This window comes from Delphinus delphis, chromosome 11 (assembly GCF_949987515.2).
Source record: "Delphinus delphis chromosome 11, mDelDel1.2, whole genome shotgun sequence".
NCBI classification, from domain to species: domain Eukaryota; kingdom Metazoa; phylum Chordata; class Mammalia; order Artiodactyla; family Delphinidae; genus Delphinus; species Delphinus delphis.
The window spans coordinates 23563066-23586059 of NC_082693.1; the positions used below are offsets into that span (position 1 = coordinate 23563066).

Sequence of the window (22994 nt, forward strand, 5' to 3'; positions counted from 1 at the left end):
GTCCTCTTGATTTTCCAGTTTGGTGACTCCATGATCTGTTCTCACTTCCTCCATCCTATGTTTGATCTTTTGGATACCCTATTTCAAGCTTACCTACATTAAACACCCTGAGGCATTTTACATGCTGCATGTCTTTTTCCTCTGATTCTCAATCCCTCCCCCCTTTTATTTTGCTAGCAACTGTAGTTCTGCCTAAGAGGTAATCTTTCCTCTTGCCTCAATTTCAAGAAATGCTTATTAGCTGGACTATTTGCCTAATGTGCTTTCTACTTCCACCCCTGCTAGAGGAAGGGACTTAGCACTAGTGATAAGCAGTGAGGCTGTGATAAAAGTTTCAAACAGAATATTCTTTTCCACTATTTATTCTGTATTCTGTGGTGGTTTAAAAAAGCAGTTTTCTTGAGATATAACATTTATACAATTAAAACAACCAATAATAAATACAATAATATTAAAATACTAAAAAATAAATTAAAATCACCCATAATTTGATGACTTTTGACAAATATTTACCTATGAGAAACTTATACCACATTCATGATACAGAGCATTTCCATCAGTCTGAAATATTCCCCTGAGTCTCTTTATAGTTGATCCCGTGTTACCACTCTTGGTCCCTGGCAATTACTGATTTGCTTTTGGTTACTGAAGCTTTGCATTTTTAGGAATTTAATATAAAAGGAACATTATAGATTTGTGTGTGTGTGTGTGTGTGTGTGTGTGTGTGTGTGTGTATGGTAGGCTTCTTTCACTTGATATAATGAAGATTAATCCATGTTGTTGCATATATAAGTAAGTTGTTAATTTTTATTGCTGAGTAGTATTCCACTGTATGGATGTACCACAATTCTTTTATCCATTTACCAGTTGATAGGGATTTTAGTTGTATCTGTTTTTTATTTTTACTATTATGAATAAGCCTGCTGTAAACATTCACTGACAGGCTTTTATGTGGACATATGTATTCATTTCTCTTGGGTAAATAGCTAGGAGTGGGAATCCTGGGTTATGTAGCAAGTTGAATGTTTAACTTTATATACTACCACTTTAGTAGATGTGACCAGTACCTACATTTTGGTTTTAATTTGCATTTTTCTAAAGGCTAATGATGTTAAGCATCTTTTCATGTGCCAGTTTTATACATTCTTTTATGAAATGTTTATTCATTCTTTTGTCATTTAAAAAATAGAGTTCATTTTTTTTTTTTTTTTTGTGGTACGCGGGCCTCTCACTGTTGTTGCCTCTCCTGTTGCGGAGCACAGGCTCCGGATGCGCAGGCCCAGTGGCCATGGCTCATGGGCCTAGCCGCTCCGCGGCATGTGGGATCTTCCCGGACCGGGGCATGAACCTGTGTCCCCTGCATCGGCAGGCGGACTCTCAACCACTGCGCCACCAGGGAAGCCCTTCATCTTATTTTTTAGTTATAAGGGTTCTGTTTATATTCTGGATATAAGACCTTTACCAGATACGTTTTTTAAATATTTTGTCCCAATCAGTGGCTTGCCTTTTTTATTCTTAACAATACATATATTTTAAAAATTTTAAAATTGTCGTAAAATATATATAACATAAAATTTATCATTCTAATCTAACTGTACAGTTCAGTGGCATTAAGTACATTGATATTGTTGTGCAACTATAACCACTCTCCATCTACAGAACTTTTTCATCATCCTAAACTGAAACTCTGTATCCGTAAAACAATAAATCAGCATTATCCCCCACCCCCAGTCCTTGGTAACCACTATTCTGCTTTCTCTCCCTAAGAATTTGACTATTTCAGTACCTTATATAAGTGGAATTTGCTCTTTTGTTTTTGGCTTATTTCAATTAGCATAGTGTCTTTGGGTTCATCTATGTTGTGGCATGTATTAGAATTTCATTTAAGGCTGAATTATATTTCATTGTATGTACATACCACATGTTTATCTGTTCATCTACAGATGGACATTTGGGTTATCTTCACTTTTTGGCTATTGTGAATAATGCTGCTATGAATATGAGTGTATGATTATTTGCTTTCAGATAATCATGAGTGTATGAGTATGAGTCTCTACTTTCAGTTCTTTTGGGTATATACCCAGAAATGGAATGCTGGATCATATTGTAATTCTATGTTTAATCTTTTGAGGAACCACCATTCTGTTTTCCTAGACTCACTGTATTTTAAAGTCTGTTTCCTTTCCGCCTTGGTTCAGTGAATATGCTTAGTCATTTTAGACAATGAACCACTGGGAAAGAGCTACTAGTACAGGAAGAATAGTAGCCAAAAAATCTGCAGGCTTGCATGCTTTCTCCCTTATTTCCATAAAAGCCATCACTTTCGTTAATGCATTGATCTGAAAGTTAATGTTTCTCTGAAAGTGGTCCAGCAACCACTGGCATCAAAAATAACTTGTTTTACATTCAGATTCCTGAATGTCACCCTGATTCAGACTCTCTGGAAGTGAGAGCAAGCAAACATGCTTTTTGAACAGAGGTGTTTAATTTTGATGATTTTTATTTGTTTCTTTTATGGTTTGTACTTTTTTGTTTTATTTAAGATCTTTGCCTAACCTGTGGTCTGAAAGATTCTCTCATTTTCCTCTAGAAGTTATGCAGTTTTAGGTTTTAGTTTTAGGCTTATTATCTGTGTCAAGTTCGTGGTTTTTTTGCATGATACAGTGTAAATGTCAAGGTTCATTATTTTGCACGTTAATATCCACCTAGTCAAAAGACTGTTCTTTCCCCATTGTATTATCTTTGGAGTTTTGTGGCATATATGTGTGCCTGTTTCTGGACTCTCTGCTTATCACACTATCTTAATTTACTTTAGCTTTCTAGTAAGAATCATAATCATGTAGTGTGAGTCTTTCACATTTGTTCTTCATTTTCAACTGTATTGGCTGTTTAGGTTCTTTTCATTTTCATGCATATCTTAGGAATAGCTTGACAATTTTTAAAGTAAAGCCTGATGGGATTTTGATTAGGGAAATATTAAATTTATATCTTAATTTGAAGAGAAGTAGCAGTAATATTGAATTGTCTGACTCATGTATATGTCTTGTACACATTTTGTTAAATTTATCCTTAAGTATTTCAAACTTTTGATGATACTCTAATTGGTATTGTTTATTTTAATTTTCAATTATTAGTTTCTAGAATATAAAATGCAATCGATTTTTTTATCTTGACTTTGTGTTATTCAAGTAATATTTTAGTAGATTCCTTAGGATTTTCTATATAGATAATCATGTTTACTGTGAATGAAGGTAGTTTTACATCTTTTCCAGTCTATATATTTTTAATTTCAGTTTCTTGTCTTGTTACACTAGCTAGGACCTATGGTGAGATCACACATCTTTGAACCCTTCAGGATCTTAAGGTTAAGGCCTTGAGTCTTTGACCTTTAAATATGTTAGCTGTGAGTTTCTTTTTGTTTTTGTAAATAGCCTTCATCAAGTTGAATACATCTTCTTCTTTGTATACTGAATGGGTTTTGAGTTTTGTCACATTTTTTTTTCTACATTTATTGAGATGATATATGGTTTTTCTTTAGGGTGAATTAAGTTTATTTATTTTGGGGTATTCAAGCAAACTTGCATTCCTGAGATAAACCTTATTTTTCATGATATTTTATCTTCATATATTGGTGGATTTGAGTTGTTAACACTTTTTTAAGTTTTTTTTTTTCATCTATATTGATATGGGATGTTATTTCATATTTTACTCTCTGGTCTTTGGTTTTGGTATCAAAGTAATACCAAATACCAGTTTATTTCTCTAGTTTCTTAAAGAGTTCATAAAAAATTTCTATTTCTTTTTTGAATCTCATAGAATTCTCCAGTAAAGCCTTCTGTGCCTAAAGGTTTCATTGTAGAAGGTTTTTAACTATGAAATCAACTTCTTTAATAGATCTGGGTCTATTCAGTTTGTTTATTTTTCTGGAGTGACTTTTGGAAGTTTTCTATATTTCCAGAAATTTGTACATTTTATGTAAATATTTGAAATTATTGGCAAAAAATTTTGTATAATGTTCCCTTATTATTTTAATACCTGTATGTTTCTAGAAATGTCCTAATATTGAAAAATTCTTCCATTCCTGATATTGGTAATTTGTGTCATTTCTTTGTTTTTGTTATCAATTTCATTGATATTTGGGAAGAATCATCTTTTGTTTTCTGTAATTTTGTCTGTTTTTGTATTTTCTATTTTATTAATTACTGTTCTTTGTTACTTTCTTTTTTGTGCTTACTTTGAGTTTAATAGGCTCTACATTTTTAGGTTTCTTAAGGAGATAGATCAGTTATTTGACTCCTTTCTTGTTTTCTAAATATAAGTATATAATGTTTATAAATTTCCCTGAAAGCACTGTTGTAGCTGCATCCTCAAAATTTAGATATATAGTATTTCCAGTTATATTCACCTCAAAATATTTCTCAGTTTCTCTTGTGATATATAGTGGGTTATTTAGAATTGTGTTGTTTAATTATCAGGTATTTGGGGGAATTTTCAGATTTATTTCTTACATTGCTTTTTAATATGTTTCTTCTGTGCTTAGAGAAGATACTTTGTATGATTTCAGTATTTTTAAATCTATTGAGACTTGTTTTATGGCTCAGAATAGCATTTATCTTTAAATGTTTCATGTGCACTTGAAAAGAATGTCTAATGTTCACCTGTTATGTAGAGTTTTTCAGATGTATTGGTTAGATCAAAGTGATTGGTAATACTGTTCAATTCATCTGCATATCCACTGATTTTCTTTCTACTTATTTCATCAATTACTTAGAGAAGAGTGTCAAAATCTCTACCTTATGATTTTTAGTTTATCTGTCATTTCAGTTTTATCACTCATTGCTTCATGTATTTTAAAATCTGTTCTTAGATGCATTTATATTTAGTATTGTTATGTCTGCTTGAAGAATTGTCTTCTTTGTCATTATGAAATCTCTTTTAATATATTTTTTGTTTTGTTTTAGACAATACATTTTAAACTAAACATTTGTAGTACATGGTATTTGGAATAATATATCACATTATGAAGGTATCCCCCATTAATTTAAGAAAATTATCCATTCATTCATTCAGCAAATATTTGTGCACATACAATGTACCAGGCCCTGGAAATACGTGAGTGAACCAAACAGACAAAAGAATCTCTGCCTGTAGTAATTATTTGTTGCTATTTTAAATGGGGTTTAACTTGGGCAAAGTTTCTCCAGTGACCTCTACCAAATTTCTCCTTTGTAAGTCTACAATGGGAGAATATAAATATATTGATATTTTTCTCCAATTTCCAATTTGTATTTTGCAAGTGTCTGCTGCTTTTATTTTTTAAAAAAATTTTATTGAAGTATAGTTGATTTATAATACTAGTAACAGGCGTACAACATAGTAATTCAATATTTTTATAGATTATACATCACTCAAAGTTATTACACAATAATTGTTATATTTTCCTGTGCTGTACAAGATATCCTTGTTGCTTATTTATTTCATATATATTAGTTGTGTCTCTTAATCCCATAACCGTATCTTGCCCCTTCCCCCTCCCCTCTCCCCACTGGTAACCACTAGTTTGTTCTCTGTATCTGTGAGTCTGTTTCTGTTTTGTTATGTACATTTGTTTGTTTTATTTTTCAGATTCCACATATAAGTGATAACCTAGGGTATTTGTCTTTTTTTGTCTGACTTATTTCACTAAGCATAATACCCTCTAGGTTCATCCACATTACTGCAAATGGCAGAATTTCATTTGTTTTTATGGTTGAGTAATATTCCATTGTATATATATGTATAGCATATCTTCTTTATACATTATCTGTTGATGGACACTTAGGTTGCTTCCATATCTTGGCTATTGCAAATAATGCTGCTGTGAACATTGGGGTCCGTGTATATTTTTCAAATTAGTGTTTTCATTTTTTTTGCTATATAGCTAGCAGTGGAATTGCTGGATCATATAGTAGTTCTATTTTTAGCTTTTTTGAGGAACCTCCATACTGTTTTCTATAGTGACTACACCAGTTTACATTCCCACCAACGGTGTACTAAGGTTCCGTCTTCCCCACATCCTTGATGACATTTGTTATTTCTAGACTTTTTGATGATAGCCATTCTGACAGGTGTGAGGTGATATCTCTTTGTTGTTTTGATTTGCATTTCTCTGATGATTAGTGATGTTGAGAGTCTTTATGTACCTGTTGGCCATCTGTGTATCTTCTTTGGAAAAGTGTATATTTGGGTTATGCTCATTTTTTGATTGGGTTTTTTTTTTTTGATATTGTATTTTACGAGCTGTTTATATATTTTGGATATTAACTCCTTATTATTTGTATCATGTGCAAATACATTCTTTTGTTAAGTAGATTGTCTTTTTGTCAGTGGTTTCCTTTGCTATGCAAAAGTTGTTAAGTTTAATTAGCTTTCATTTGTTTATTTTTGCTTTTGTTTCTTTTGCCTTAGGAGACAGATCCAAAACAATATTGTTGTGATTTATGTCAAAGCATGTTCTGCCTATGTTATCTTCTAGGACTTTTATGGTTTCAGGTCTTACATTTAGGTTTTTAATCCACGTTGAGTTTATTTTTGTGTATAGTGTGAGGAAATTTTCTAATTTCATTCTCTTACATGTAGCTGTCCAGTTTTCCCAGCACCACTTGTTGAAGAGTTTGTCTTTTTTGCATTGTATATTCTTGCCTCCTTTGTCATAGATTAATTGACCATAAGCGTGTGGGTTTATTTCTGGGCCCTCTATTCTTTTGCATTGACCTTTGTGTCTATTTTTATGTCAATACCATGGTGTTTTGATTACTATAGCTTTGTAATATAGACTGAAGTTAGGGAGCATGATACTTCCAGCTTTGTTCTTTCTCAAGATTGCTGTGATAGTTTGGGGTCTTTTGTTGTTCCATATAAATTTTAGGATTATTTGTTCTAGTTCTGTAAAAAATTTCATGGGTATTTTGATAGGGATTGTATTACATCTCTAAATTGCTTTGGGGATTATGGCCATTTTAGCAATATTAATTTTTCCAGTTTAAGAACACTAGATATCTTTCTATTTCTTTGTATCATCTTCAGTTTCCTTCATCAGTGTTCTGTAGTTTTCAGAGTATAGGTCTTTCATCTTCTTGGTTAAGTTTATCCCCATGAATTTTATTCTTTTTGATGCAGTTTTTTTTTTCCCTGCATTGCATGACTTATGGGATCTAAGTTCCCCGACAAGGGAGTGAACCCAGCCCCTTGCAATGAAAGCATGAAGTCCTAACCACTGGCCCACCAGGGAATTCCCTGATGTAATTTTGAATGGAATTGTTTTCTTGCTTTCTCTTTATCATAGTTAATTTTTACTGTATTGAAAGGAAAAATATTTCTATATATCTTGTATCCTACAACTTTGCTGAATTATTTATTATTTCTAATAGCTTTTTGTTGGAGACTTTAGGGTTTTCTGTACACAGTTTTATATCAACTGCAAAGAGTGACAGTTTTACTTCTTCCCTTCCAATTTATGTTTTATTTCTTTTTCTTGTCCAATTGTTGTGGCTTGGAATTCCAGTACTATGTTAAATACAGGTGGCAAGAGTGGCCATCCTTGTCTTGTTCCCGATCTTAGAGGAAGGTTTTCAGCTTTTTACCTTGGAGTATGATGTTAGGTGTGGGTTTGCCATGAATGACCTTTATTATGTTGAAATATGTTCTCTCTGTACCTGTTTTAAACAGGTAGTCATTTAAGTTTAAACATATCCTAAAATATCTGCACTTTTTACTCCCCTCTGCTACATTTTGTGTTTTTGATGTGATATTTTACATCTTGATGTTTATCCATTTACTGATTATTATAGCTATACTTCAATTTACAGTATTTCTTCTTTTAATCTTCATTCTAGTTTATGCCTTTACTAGGTATTTGCCTTTATTAGTGGGATTTTTTTCTTTTCTATAGCTTCTTACTTCTTGTTATACCTTTTCTTTTGCACTTAGAGAAGACCCTTTAACATTGGTTTTAGGGTAGGTTTAGTATTGATGAAACTCTCTTAGTTTTTGCCTGTATGAGAAGATATTAATTAATTAATTAATTAATTTTAATCTTTTCCTTCAATTGTAAATGATAATGTTGCTGGGTAGAGTATCCTAGGTTGTAGGTTTTTCCCTCTTAGCACTTTGAGTTTATTACGCCACTCCGTTCTGGTCTGCAAAGTTTTTGCAGAAAAATCAGCTGATAGCCTAATGGAGCTTCCCTTGTATATGGGTCTTTGGTTGTCTTTTGCTGCCTTTATCTTTATCTGCCTTTCTCTCTTTATCTTTAACTTTTGCCATTTTAATTATGATATGTCTTGGTGTGAGTCGCTTTGGGTTCAACTTGTTTGGGACCCTTTGTGCTCCCTATATCTGGATATCTGTTTACTTCCTTAGATTTGGTAAGTTTTCAGCCGCAGTTTTATCAAATACAATTTTGACCCCCTTCTCTTTCTCTTCTCCTCTGGCAGTCCTATGATGTGAATGTTGGTATGCTTGATGTTGTCCTAGAGATCCCTTACACTGTTCTTATTTCTTAAATTTGTTTTTGTTTTTCTGATTGAGTGATTTCTATTATTCCTTCAGACCACTTATACATTCTTCTTTATCACCTAGTCTGCTGTTAATTCCTTCTAGTATGTTTTTCATTTCAGTTATTGTATTCCTCATTCTGGCTGGTTCTTTTCTATAATTTTTATTTAGCTTCTTGTTAAATTTCTCACTGTGTTCATCTATCCTCTTTTCTAATTCAGTTAGCATTCTTGATACTAATGATTTGAACTCTTTATCTGATAAATTGCTTATTTCTGTTCATTAGTTGCTTTTTCATTTTGTTTCCTCTTTCTTTTTCAATGGAAACAACTTCCTCTGTCTTCTCATTTTGCTTACTTTCTCTGCCTCTATGAAAGTAGGTGAAGCAGTTACCTATTTCTGTCTTATAGGGGTGTCTTTGTGTGGGAGTTTCCCTCTACAGTCCACATGTGCCCAGTGGCTGCAGTAGGATAGCTGGATCTGACATGAACACAAGTTACATTTTTTCCCTGGGGTGTGCTGGCAGCTATCACCTTGGTAGGAGGTGGTAGGTGCTAGGGCCAGAGCCAAGTGTGGGCCAGGGCTTCTTCTCTGCTCACTGGCTGCCACCATCTATTGGGATTGGGTCTCAAGTTGCTGGAGCAGAAGCTGTGAGGGTTGGGTCTAAGCTTGCTCCGTCCCATTTAAGTATGTGCTCTATCCCCTCTCAGTACCAGCACCCTTGCCACAGATGGGAGTAGTGCTGGAGCAAGAGGGGCTGATGCAGGCACTAGGTGTCAGTTTGGGCATAGGCTGCGGTGGTCGGGCCACAGTCAGAGACTCAGACTGCTCCTGATGCTCTGCCTGTATAAGTGCTGGTAATGGCTGTCCCCACCCCGTTCTGTTGTCTGTCCTAGTCTGAATAGCCTTTGTCCCTCACAGCTGAACTCTCCCCTCAGCTGCATCAGCCCTCACCCCATAGTGGAGCTGTGTTGTGAAGCAAGCGGGGCTGGAACCGTTGCTTGGTTCAGGCTGGGGTGCGCACCAGGGCAGTCACAGCAAACCGGCAAGCAACCTGCACAGTTTCAGTCTGCCGTCTCTGCCTTGTTGCAGGAATAAGCAAGCATGTGCAAGGTCCTTACAAGCAGAGCACAGGCTTTCCACAGGTCTCCTGCTAGTCCCACCAGACCTCCAGCTGAAAAGAGGACTGCTGTTTCTGGTGTCAGACCCTAGGGCTGGGCGCCTAACATGTGGCTCAAATCACTTACTTCTCAGGTAGGATCTCTACCCGTGTAATCTGTCTTCCCTTCCGAGTCCCCTCGCATGAGCACAAGCCTCGACCTGATTGCTTCTCTTCCCTCCCCACCCAATTCTGTGTGGATCTTTCTTACAGGCTTGTTTGTAAAGTATCTTTCTGCCAGTCTCCAGTTAGTATTCAGTGAGAATTGTTTCACTGTAAATGTAGTTTTGATGTGTTCATGGGGGAAGGTGAGTTCCTCGTCCTTCTACTCCATCTTGATCTCTTCTCCTAGATTTCTTACTTGCAGACAGTGCTGGAGGTGGTTTATCTTAGCATGCAGAGCCCAGGGTACAGAATCATAGCTTCTTTCTCCTGCTTCTGGCTTCACAAATTAGAAAACTGACTCTCAGCCTTGGCTGCCTGAAATCTCTGTCTTTATCCCCTGTAATATTTTTTGACCTGAAGTCTAATTTTTCTGATACTAATATAGCCACTTCAGCTTTATTTTTATTATTGATTGCATGGTATGTCTTTTTCAGCTGTTTAGCTTTATTTTTTTTTTTGTCTTCATAGCCAAAATGAATTTTTCGTGGCATGTAGTTAGGTCTTGATTTTTATTTAATGTGACAGTCTCTGCTTTAGTTCTTTAGAACCACTACATTTAATGTACTGATCAATATGGTCGAGTTTAAATATATTATTTTGCTGTTTGTTTTCCACTTTCCCTTTCTGTTTTTTCCCCTATTTTCTCTAAGTTATTTTAGATTTGAGGGTTTTTTAAAATTTAATTTTATGCTTACTAGGTGTATATTTTTGCCAATTAATTCATTGCTTTACGATCTACAATATATTTTACTTATTAGTCTAATCTCAAATAATGTCATTCCATTTCATGTACAGTGTAAGAACTTTACAACAGTATAATTCCATTTCCTCTCATAGTTTGTGGTATTGATATCATTTAGTTTACTTTTACGTATTCTGTAAAGCAAGCAATTCATTGTTATTATTTTTGCTCTGTGTAGTCAGGTATCTTTAAAATTTAAAAAGTTTTAAAATTTTTATAGGGGTATATTGCTTTACAATGTTGTGTTAGTTTCTACGGTACAGCAGAGTGAATCAGCTATATGTATACGTATATCCCCTCTTTTTTAGATTTCCTTCCCATTTAGGTCAACACAGAGCACTGAGTAGAGTTCCCTGTGCTATACAGTAGGTTCTCATTAGTTATCTATTTTATACCTAGTATCAATAGTGTATATATGTCAATCCCAGTCTGCCAATTTATCCCCCCCTTACCCCTTGGTATCCTTACATTTGTTCTCTACATCTGTTTCTATTTCTGCTTTGTAAATAAGATCATCTATACCATTTTTTTCAGATTCCACAAATATGCATTAATATACATTGTTTTTTTTTTTTTCTGACGCACTTCACTCTGTATGACAGTCTCTAGGTCCATCCACGTCTCAACAAATGACCCAATTTTGTTCCTTTTTATGGCCGAGTAATACTCCATTGTATATATGTACCACATCTTCTTTATTCATTCCTCTGTTGATGGACATTTAGGTTGTTTCCATGTCCTGGCTATTGTAAATAGTGCTGCAGTGAACATTGGGGTGCATATATCATAGTTTCCTCTGGGTATATGCCCAGTGCAGTGGTGGGATTGCTGGGTCATATGGTAGTTCTATTTTTAGTTTTTTTTTTTTTTTTTTTTTGTGGTACGCAGGCCTCTCACTGTTGTGGCCTCTCCCGCCACGGAGCACAGACTCTGGATGCGCAGGCTCAGCGGCCACAGCTCACGGGCCCAGCCGCTCCGCGGTATGTGGGATCCTCCCGGACCGGGGTGCGAACCCGTATACCCTGCATCGGCAGGCGGACTCAACCACTGCGCCACCAGGGAAGCCCTTTTTTTAGTTTTTTAAGGAACCTCCATGCTCTTCTCCATAGCGGCTGTATCAATTTACATTCCCATCAGCAGTGCAAGAGGGTTCCCTTTTCTCCATACGGTCTCCAGCATTTAATGTTTGTAGGCTTTGATGATGGCCATTCTCACCGGTGTGAGGTGATACCTCATTGCGGTTTTGATTTGCACTTCTCTAATAATTAGTGATATTGAGCATCTTTTCATGTGCCTCTTAGCCATCTGTATGTCATCCTTGGAGAAATGTCTATTTAGGTCTTTAGCCCATTTTTGGATTGGGTTGTTTGTTTTCTTGATATTGAGCTGCATGAGCTGTTTGTATATTTTGGAGATTAGTCCTTTGTCAGTTGCTTCATTTACAAATATTTTCTCCCATTCTGAGGGTTGTCTTTTTGTCTTGCTTTCCTTTGCAGTGCAAAAGCTTTTAAGTTGCGTTAGGTCCCATTTGTTTATTTCTATTTGTATTCTAATTAGGAGGTGGGTCAAAAAAGATCTTGCTGCGATTAATGTCAAAGAGTGTTCAAACTATGTTGTCCTCTAAGAGTTTTATAGTGCCTGGCCTTACATTTAGGTCTTTAATTCATTTTGAGTTTATTTTTGTGTATGGTTTTAGGGAGTGTTCTAATTTCATTCTTGTAGCTGTCCACTTTTCCCAGCACCACTTACTGAAGAGGCTGTCTTTGCTCCATTGTATATTTTGGCCTCTGTTGTCATAGATTAAGTGACTGTAGGTGTGTGGTTTTATCTCTGGGCTTTCTATTCTGTTCCACTGATCTATATTTCTGTTTTTGTGCTGGTACCATACTGTCTTGATTACTGTAGCCCTGTAAGTAGTCTAAAGTCAGGGAGCCTGATTTCTCCAGCTCCATTTTTTTTTTTTTTTCCTCAAGATTGCTTTTGCTATTCGAGGTCTTTTGTGTTTCTCTACAAATTGTAAAATTTTTTGTTCTAGTTCTGTGAAAAATGCCATTGGTAATTTGATAGGGATTGCATTGAACCTGTAGATTGCTTTGGGTATAGTGATATTCACAATATTGATTCTTCCAATCCAGGAGCATGGTATGTCTCTCCATCTGTTTCTGTCATCTTTGATTTCTTTCATCAGTGTTTTATAGTTTTCTGAGTACAGTTCTTTTGCCTCCTTAGGAGGGTTTATTTTTTGTTCTTTTTGTTGCAATGGTAAATGGGATTTTTTCCTTAATTTCTCTTTCTGATCTTTTGTTGTTAGTGTATAGGAAAGCAAGAGACTTCTGTGAATTAATTTTGTATCCTGCAACCTTACCAAATTCATTGATTAGTTCTAGTAGTGTTCTGGTGGCATCTTTAGGATTTTCTATGTATAGTATCATATCATCAGCAAACAGTGACAGTTTTACTTCTTTTTTTCCAATTTCGATTCCTTTTATTTCTTTTTCTTCCCTCATTGCTGTGGCTAGGACTTCCAAAACTATGTTGAGTAATAGTGGCAAGAGTGGATATCCTTGTCTTGCTCCTGATCTTAGAGGAAATGCTTTCAGTTTTTCACCATTGAGAATGAAGTTTGCTGTGGGTTTGTTGTATATGACCTTTATTATGTTGAGGTAGGTTCCTTCTGTGCCCACTTTCTGGAGAGTTTTTATCATAAATAGGTGTTGAATTTTGTCAAAAGCTTTTTCTGCATCTATTGAGGTGATCATATGTTTTTTATTCTGCAGTTTGTTAATGTGGTGTATCACAGTGATTGATTTAACTATATTGAAGAATCCTTGCATTCCTTGGGATAAATCTCACTTGATCTTGGTGTCCTTTTAATGTGTTGTTGGATTCGGTTTGCTAGTATTTTGCTGAGGATTTTTGCATCTATGTTCATCAGTGGGATTGGCCTGTAATTTTCTTTTTTTGTGATATCTTTGTCTGGTTTTGGTATCAGGGTGATGGGGGCCTCATAGAATAAGTTTGGGAGTGTTCCTCCCTCTGCAATTTTTTGAGAGTTTGAGAAGGATGGGTGTTAGCTCTTCTCTAAGTATTTGATAGAATTCACCTGTGAAGGTATCTGATCCTGAACTTTTGCTTTTTGGAAGATTTTTAATCATAGTTTCAATTTCATTACTTGTGATTTGTCTGTTCATGTTTTCTATTTCTTCCTGGTTCAGTCTTGGAAGGTGATACTATGTCCATTTCTTTCAGGTTGTCCATTTTACTGGCACGTAGTTGCATGTACTAGTCTCTTATGATTCTTTGTATTTCTGCATTGTGAGTTGTAACTTCTCCATTTCATTTCTAATTTTATTGATTTGAGTCCTCTCCCTTTTTTTCTTGAGTCTAGCTAAAGGTTTATGAATTTGGTTTATCTACTCAAAGAGCCAGCTTTTAGTATTATTGATCTTTGCTATTGTTCTTTTCGTTTCTATTTCATTTCTTTCTGCTCTGATCTTTATGATTTCTTTCCTTTACTAACTTTGGGTTTTGTTTGTTCTTCTTTCTCTAGTTGCAAGGTTAGATTGTTTATTTGAGATTTTTCTTGTTTCTTGAGGTAGGATTGTACTGCTGTAAACTTCCCTCTTAGAACGGCTTTTGCTGCATCCCATAGGCTTTGGGTCGTCGTGTTTTCATTGTCATTTGTTTCTCAGTATATTTTGGTTTCCTCTGATTTTTTCAGTGGTCCCTTGGTTATTTAGTAGCATGTGTCTAGTCTCCATGTGCTTGTGTTTTTTTACAGTTTTTTCTTTCCTGTAATTGATTTCTAATCTCATATCATTGTGGTTGGAAAAGATGCTTAATATGATTTTAATTTTCTTAAACCTACAGAGGCTTGATTTGTGACCCAAGATATGATGTATCCTGGAGAATGTTCCATGTGCATTTGAGAAGAAAGTGTATTCTGCTGCTTTCAGATGGAATGTCCTGTAAATATCAATTAAATCTATCTGGTCTAATGTATCATTTAAGGCTTGTGTTTTCTTATTAATTTTCTGTCTGGATGATCTATCCATTGGTGCAAGTGGAGTGTTAACGTGCCCCAGTATTATTGTGTTACTATCGATTTCTACTTTTACGAGTGTTAGCACTTGCTTTATGTATTGAGGTGCTCCTGTGTTGGGTGCATGAATATTTACAGTTGCTGTATCTTCTTTTCGGATTGATCCCTTGATCATTATGTAGTGACCTTCCTTGTCTCTTATGACAGACTTTATTTTAAAATCTATTTTTTCTGATATGAGTATTGCTACTCCAGCTTTCTTATGATTTCCATTTGTATGGGATATATTTTTCCATACCCTCACTTTAGATCCGTATGTGTCCTTATGTCTGAAGTGGGTTTCTTGTAGGTAACATACATATGGGTCTTGTTTTTGTATCCATTCAGCTAGTCTGTGCCTTTTGGTTGGAGTATTTAATCCATTTACCTTTAAGTTAATTATCGATATGTATGTTCCTATTACCATTTTCTTAATTGTTTTGGGTTCATTTTTGTAGATCTTTTTCTTCTCCTGTGTTTCCTGCCTAGAGATGTCCTTTTAGCGTTTGTTGCAAAGCTGGTCTGGTGGTGCTGAATTTTCTTAGCTTTTGCTTGTCTGTAAAGCCTTTGATTTCTCCATTGATTCTGAATGAGATCATTGCTGGGTATAGTAATCTTGGTTGTAGGATTTTCTCTTTAATCACTTTAAATATAGCCTGCCACTCCCTTCTGGCCTGCAGAATTTCTGCTGAAAGATCAGCTGATAACCTTATGGGCATTTCCTTGTATGTCATTTGTTGCTTTTCTCTTGCTGCATTTTTAAATACTTTTTCCTTGTATTTAAGTTTTTTTGTTTTTTTTTCACAGTACGCGGGCCTCTCACTGTTGTGGGCTCTCCTGTTGCGGAGCACAGGCTCTGGATGCGCAGGCTCAGTGTCCATGGCTTACAGGCCCAGCCCCTCCGCAGCATGTGGGATCTTCCCGGACCGGGGTATGAACCCGTGTCCCCTGCATTGGCACATGGACCCTCAACCACTGCGCCACCAGAGAAGCCCTGTATTTAAGTTTTGTTTGTGTTTAATATGTGCCTTGGAGTGTTTCCCCTTGGGTTTATCCTGATGGGACTCTCTGCGCTTCCTGGACTTGATTGACTATTTCATTTAACATGTTAGGGAAGTTTTTGACTATAGTCTCTTCAAATGTTTTCTCAGACCCTTTTTATTTCTCTTCTTATTCTGGGACCCCTATAATTTGAATGTCAGTGCATTTAACATTGTCCCAGAGGCCTCTGAGAGTGTCCTCAATTCTTTTCATTCTTTTTTCTTTATTTTGCTCCATGGCAGTTATTTGCACCATTCTGTCTTCCAGCTCACTTATCTGTTCTTCTGCCTCAGTTATTCTGCTACTGATTCCTCCTAGTGTATTTTTAATTTCAGTTATTGTTGTGTTCATCACAGTTTGTTTTTTAGTTCTTCAAGGTCCTTGTTAAACATTTCTTGTATTTTCTGCATTCTATTTCTGAGATTTCGGGTCCTCTTTACTATCATTACTCTGAATTCTTTTTCAAGTAGATTACCTATTTCTTACTCATTTATTTCATCTTGTGTGTTTTTACCTTGCGCACTCATGGGAACATATTTCTCTGTCTTTTCATTTTGTCTAACTTACTGTGTTTGAGGTTTCCTTTCCACAGGCTGAAGGCTCATAGTTCCTCTTGCTTTTGGTGTCTGCCCCCAGTGGGTGAGGTTAGTCCAGTGGCTTGTGTAGGCTTCCTGGTGGGTGGGACTGGTGCCTGTGTTCTGGTGGGTGGAGCTGTATCTTTTCCCTCTGATGGGCAGGGCCGCGTCAGGTGGTATGTTTTGGGGTGTCTGTGGGCTTTATGACTTTAGGTAGTCTATCTGCGGATGGGTGGGTTTGTGGTCCTGTCTTGCTTGTCGTTTGGCATGTGGCATTCAGCACTGGAGCCTGCAGACAGTTGGGTGGAGCTGGGTCTTGGAGTTGAGACAGAGACCTCCAGGAGAGGTCTTGCTGATGAATATTCCCTAGGGTCAGGAATTCTCTGGCATTCCAGCATCCTGGACTTGGCGCTCCCATCCCAGAGGCTCAGGCCCAATTCCTGGGCTGGGACCCAAGGCCCCCCACACACCACAGGGCTTCACTGTCCTTGAATTTCTTGATTTCCACAATTTCATGCGTTTACTGCCTTAACTCTGCCTCCTCTATCCACATTCCTTTGACACCTGGTAGGGCTGTCTTTCCTTTCTCTTTTAATTCTGAAAGCGATTTTCCCTATGAAGAGGCATTCACACTAATGTCTTACCTTGTGTCTGCATTTAAGTACTATTTCATAGGCTCCTTCACCTCCACCCCCAATGATCTCAGATTTATTCATCACATTACCAATGTTAGGAATCTTGATGAAGAGAAACTCCTCTTTTGATGCAAGTCACAGAGCATGGCATCAAAAAAGAACTTCTAAGAAAATTGTGCAGTAAGTAGAACAAAAAATGTCTGAAGTAAGAAATTCTCATGGGTTGGCAGGAACTTTCACATACTTGTCCTAATGTGAAGTATTAAACGATTCCCCCACCTAGTTCCCTACCTGCAGCCGGGGACCCCATAGCTTCTGAGGGTGCCTTTGCCACTTTCCGTCTTTAAAGTTTTGTATTTATTCCCATGTTTATCATTTCTGGCACTCCTAATTCCTTTTGTGCAGATCTAAATTCCAATCTAGTTTCATTTTTCGAGTCTCTGAAGAATTTTCTTTAACATTTCTTTTAGTGCTGGGCTGCTAGCAAAGAATTCTCTGAGCTTTTGTTTGTCTTGGAAAATGTCTTGTTTTCCCCTTCAGTTTTTCATGATATTTTCTCTGGGCAAAGAATTGTATGCTGCCATATATTTTTTTCCTTTCAGTACTTTAAAAATATTTACCAATTGTCTTTTGGCTTACCTGGTTTCTGACAAGAAGTCTGCTTTTATTCTTATTTTAGTTCTTTTGTATGCAATGTGTCCCCTTTTTTGGCTTGTTTAAAAAATTTTCTCTTTTCTTAGTTTTTCACAAAAGAATATGATGTGCATTGCTATGATTTCTTTATGTTTGTTCTGCTTAGCTGTTGTTTAGATCTCTGGATCTCTGGGTTTATAGTTTTCATGAAATGTAGAAAATTTTCAGCTATATTTCTTCATATATTTTGTTCCACACCCTTTCCTTTCTTTTCTGAACCTCCAATTACACATGTTTTAGACTACTTGATATTATTCCAGTTTTTCTCAGTATTCTTTCTTTTTCTACTTCATTTTGAATAATTACTGATGTAATTTTTAAACTTCATGATCTTGTCTTCTGTAGTGTTTAATCTGCTGTTAATCTCATCCTCTGTATTTTTTGTTTTATAAGTTCTCCTCTGGAAGTTCCATTTGAGTTTTTTTAACATCTTCCATGTTCCTTATAACCATGATCATTTTTTCTTCTAGTTTCTTAAACATATGAAACATATTTATAACAGCTGTTCTCATGTCTTTGCTTATTGCATCATCTTGTTAATTTCTGTTTTTAATTGAGTGATTTTTTTCTTGGTTATAGGTCCTATTTTCCTAATCTTTTTGTATACCTGTTAGTTTTTGATTGGATTAAGACATTTTGAATTTTATCTTGTTGATTGCTGAATTTTGTTGTATTATTTCAAATAGTGCTGTATTTTGTTCTGGTTCTAAGTTATATTACGTGGATTCAGTTGGATTATTTTGAGGCACATTTTAAGATTTGTTAGTGTGGGTCCAAAAAAGCCTTTTGTTGTGTCTAATTTAGCCTCATTGCTTAGGAGATGCCCTCCAGAGGATTCACCTGAATGCTCTATGTATTAAGAGGTTTATCCACTCTGACTGATAGGAATACAAACTATTGCCAGCTTGCGTGAGCTCCAGATGTTCTGCTTACTTTTGTTTTTCTTTTTCTATCATTGTGTAGTTTTCTCTCATGTGTGTAGAGGTTAGTACTCCGCCCAAGACTTGAGCAGACCTTTCATCTCTAGAGTTCTTATTTGGTGTAGTTCTCTCTTCTCAAGTTCTTGGCCCTGGAAATTCTAGCTACCTTATAAACTTTTAACTCTGTCTTCTCAACTCAGTGAGAGGCTTGGGTTTCCCCACCATATATTCCGGCTTGTAAACTGACAACAGTTTGTAAACTGGTCATTTGTAATGCTTACCTTGTTTGTTTCCTTTCTCTCAGGAGTTATAACTCTCTGCTGTCTGTTATCCACTATCTAAAAGCAATTGTTTCATATATTTTTTTCAGTTTTGTAGTTCTTTTAGTTGGGACATTAAATGTGGTCTGTCTCCATTTTGATTGAAAGTAGAATGCTGTCTGTATACTTTGCGGATATAGTTTAAACTTTTCTCCAAACTTTATCATACTTTTACTTTGAAGTAACCATAGTACAGAAATAATAGATACTCCAGTGGTGTGTGGTAGTAAAGATGTTTGTGAGGAAACTTCTGGTGATATTTAGAAAATTTTTTTTTTTGTTTTCATTCTTTTTATTTTTCTTTGCGGTACGCAGGCCTCTCACTGTTGTGGCCTCTCTCCCATTGCGGAGCACAGGCTCCGGACGCGCAGGCTCAGCAGCCATGGCTCACGGACCCAGCCGCTCCACGACACGTGGGATCTTTTTGGACCGGGGCACGAACCCATGTCCCCTGGATCGGCAGGCGGACTCTCAACCACTGCGACACCACGGAAGCCCCTCATTTATTCTCTTTATCTTTTATTCTGTGTTACATTTTATAAGTATAACAAAGTATAAAGTATACTTTGTTATTTACTGTGAAAAGTAAAGTTTTTCCTTTTAACCTGTCATTAAATCTTTGGGTAGAATTTACACACCAGGAATATGCACCATATTTTTTGGTCATTTCCTATATCTTAGACATATCACTTCCTACTCTTAGTAAACCTTAAGAAACCAGACATTTCTCATTTCTGCATCCATAATAGATCATTTTACTCAATAGCTATTTAGAAAACACCCAGTTATTTTACTATAATGTTTAGGATTTTGGTGTACAAATTTTATGTTGTTTGTTTAATTAGACATCCTCAGTATAGTTATAGGATTTCCCTGTTCATTTTCTTTTTCTTTTTTTTTTTTTTTGCGGTACGTGGGCCTCTCACTGTTGTAGCCTCTCCCGTTGCAGAGCACAGGCTCCGGATGCGCAGGCTCAGCGGCCATGGCTCACGGGCCCAGCTGCTCTGTGGCATGCGGGATCTTCCCGGACCGGGGCACGAACCCGTGTCCCTTGCATTAGCAGGTGGACTCTCAACCACTGCGCCACCAGGGAAGCCCTTCCCTGTTCATTTTCTGAAATGAGTCAGATCTAATCTTTCTTCAGATATGTTTTCTCTCTGACTAGGTAACAATCCCAGGGCTTTCCATCCTTGGTATTATTACCTTTCTCATTGTCTTCAAACTATACTAAGATAGCTACAATTGTACTTGGATGGCTTCAATGCTTTGGTCTTTTTAGGATTCATGCATGTGGTACCAAATACCACCAGTGACATCATTTCTAAAGCATGAGGGCTATAGATATACACAATTTAAAATTGTTTCTTTTGGAAACTCATCTATTTTTCCATTCTTTCTTTATTTCTTCTGGAAATTATATGTGTTCTTCAGTATGCAGGCTTTGACAAACTGAGTTTTGCCAGCCTATCCAAGGGAAAAGTCAGGACCTTACATAGAGCCAAAGTAGAGGAGGAAAAAATCCCCAATTTTTATGGCATTGTATCAGGAAATTGAAAGCACTGTGAAGAATATGTGTGCAGATATATGTAAACTTGTAGCTCTTGCATTGCTGCCTGTTTTTTTTTTTTTGCGGTACACGGGCCTCTCACTGTTGTGGCCTCTCCCGTTGCGGAGCACAGGCTCCGGACATGCAGGCTCAGTGGCCATGGCTCATGGGCCCAGCCGCTCCGCGGCATGTGGGATCTTCCCGGACCGGGGCACGAACCCGTGTCCCCTGCATCGGCAGGCAGACTCTCAACCACTGCGCCACCAGGGAAGCCCTGCTGCCTGGTTTTTATTGTGTTCTCTTTATGTCCTTTACAAACTATATAATATAGGCCATGGCAAGTCCCCCTTTTTTTCCTACTTATTTAAAGGTGTGGATGAATTTTTAGTGATGTTGAGGGTCAAGATTAACTTTCTGTTTTCTGTTAATATATGTAGTACCTATCTGATACTTCTGTACATAAGTGGAGTTTTTATGTAGTCTTTGCATTTTACCCTAGGCGGTGCTTTGTTCTAGATTGTGTTTGGCTCTGGTTTCATTTGGCTTCCTTTTTCTGGACCTCATACCTATTTAATGTACCCAGCTTAGCTTCTAGGGTTCCAGTGCAGCTGTATGCAACCCACATAGTTTGCCTGTCTCCTGAGCAATATCCCTTCCTCCATATTTATTCCTTCCTCTTTTGAAATGTACCTCTCTGGTATACTATTTCACTAGGGTATTATTACATAATTGGATAAATTGAGTGTTCCTCACATATTAATGCTATTGCTACTGATAGTAGAGAGTGGTGCTTCCAGGAGATTTTAATTTATGTGTCATTAATATTATAATGTTAAGTACTTTGAGATTTGTTTTACTTTATTTTATTTTATTTTATTTTGAGGAGTTTTTAAGCTTTATATAAATTCTTACTGTGAGGAAACAAAAAATGTCTTCTTAAAACAAGGAAGTGGTGTCTTAAAACTGTTAGGCTCTCCTTGGAGAAAGTTATTTCTCTTGAAACTCAGGCCAGTGCAGGTATGTTTGCACTGTTTTCTTGGTAGGTCCAGATCAGGTGTTTTCATGGATGTTCTGCTTGTCCTAGAAAGAGAGGCTAAAGTTGAGTCTTCTCACTTGGGGAGTGCTTAAATGCTCTTCTACAAATCAGTGACCAGAATCATTTCATTTTGTGCCCATGTGGTTTCTGTGGGTGATTTGTTGTTTTAAAAACTGTTTCAAAGAAGTGCATTTTTTTTTTCCTGGCAGTCATGTGTATCCTGTGTAAGTGTTTTTCATTATTAATAATTTTGAGAAGAACCAACTCCGAGTCATAATGCAGTTGGCTTAAGTCATGGGGTTTTATCAAGTCATCCCGTATGATTTTTGTCTGGTTTGCCAAGATTCATTAATTTGAAGTTCCCAAAGGACAGGGTAATGGTTTCCTCTCCTGTTTCTCACTGTCATCAACCTGTTTTTGGAAATTATTTCTATCAATTTTATCTAAATAATAGTCTTTAAAAGAAATTCATGAGATATTTAATTTCTTTTAGGTCTATATGTTGGTTTTACTTTTGGGGATTATTTCCCCCCTATTTCCTATTCTATATAGAATTCCTATTTCTGATTATGACTTGAATTCCAGCTTTCTCATTGTGCTTTAATTTTCATCTTCTTCGTTTAGGGTTAGTGGTTAGATATCGTCTTTAATTGAATTTCAAAGTGGTTACGTTTTTGTCGTTTTCCATTCCCTGTCCAACAGTGACGGTTTGCTTCTGTAGGTGTACTGAAACCTTTCAATAGTGAATTTGGGTTTAAAGAGAAGTTAAACGGAATTTTTGAGTTATTTCAAAATTGTAACATCATGCTATTTGCATTGCTGGCAGTGGTGGAGATTTTCGTAAAAGTGAAGTTTTATAGGAAAAGCTTCATGTCATTGGCTTGTATGTAGCCTTGGAAGGCATCCTGAGTATTTGGCTAGTGCAGATTTACAACTTTAAATAGTCTGCATAAGTATTCTAGTTAACAAGTGAATATTATTTATAATTAGGAATTAACTAGAAAGAAGATTTGGAGATGACCTGAACTTTCTACTTTAACAGAAGGGAAAACTGAAACCGACATAGATTAGGTGACCATCTGTGATAACGCTGTAATTTAGTGGAAGAGTTAGGGCTAGAGCCCAGGACTCTTAGTGCTCTTTCTACTACCTTAGGATCTCTTAACATCTTATCTCCAACAAAATAACAATTTTGAAGAGTAAAATGAAATCAAGTCCCTGGTTTTAAAATACCCAAACACATTTTATTTTTCTGATATAAATTTGAGTGATAAGATAAATTTACAAATTTACAAATTTACAAATTTATACCACATTCTTCCTCTTGACCTATAAAGCAGTACTGACTGTCTCTGAGGTTGTCACTTGGTTATTTGAAGAAGGAAATTATTTGGCCATTATTTTATTGAAGTGTATTTTCATCGTATTAAAGGAAATTTAAAAACTTCCCCAAAGGTAGGAAATTATGAAATAAGAACCTCCTGTATTGGCTAACTGTTGATTGCGTGTTTAGCATTATTCCTCTCCTATCTACCTTTCTAACAGA

The 22994-nt window shown here is 36.3% G+C and overlaps 1 protein-coding gene across 11 annotated transcripts in view; it reads left to right on the forward strand.

The window, feature by feature from the left end:
• CCDC91 (coiled-coil domain containing 91) overlaps positions 1-22994 on the forward strand; it is a 416368-nt gene that overhangs the window by 21264 nt on the left and 372110 nt on the right. The window contains exon 2 of one of the 11 annotated variants that reach the window (XM_060024516.1): positions 14472-14569. The exons of the other annotated variants lie outside the window; for them this stretch is intronic. The gene's annotated coding sequence lies outside the window, so the exon portion shown is untranslated. The remainder of the gene's footprint in view (positions 1-14471; positions 14570-22994) is intronic. 11 annotated transcript variants of the gene reach the window in all.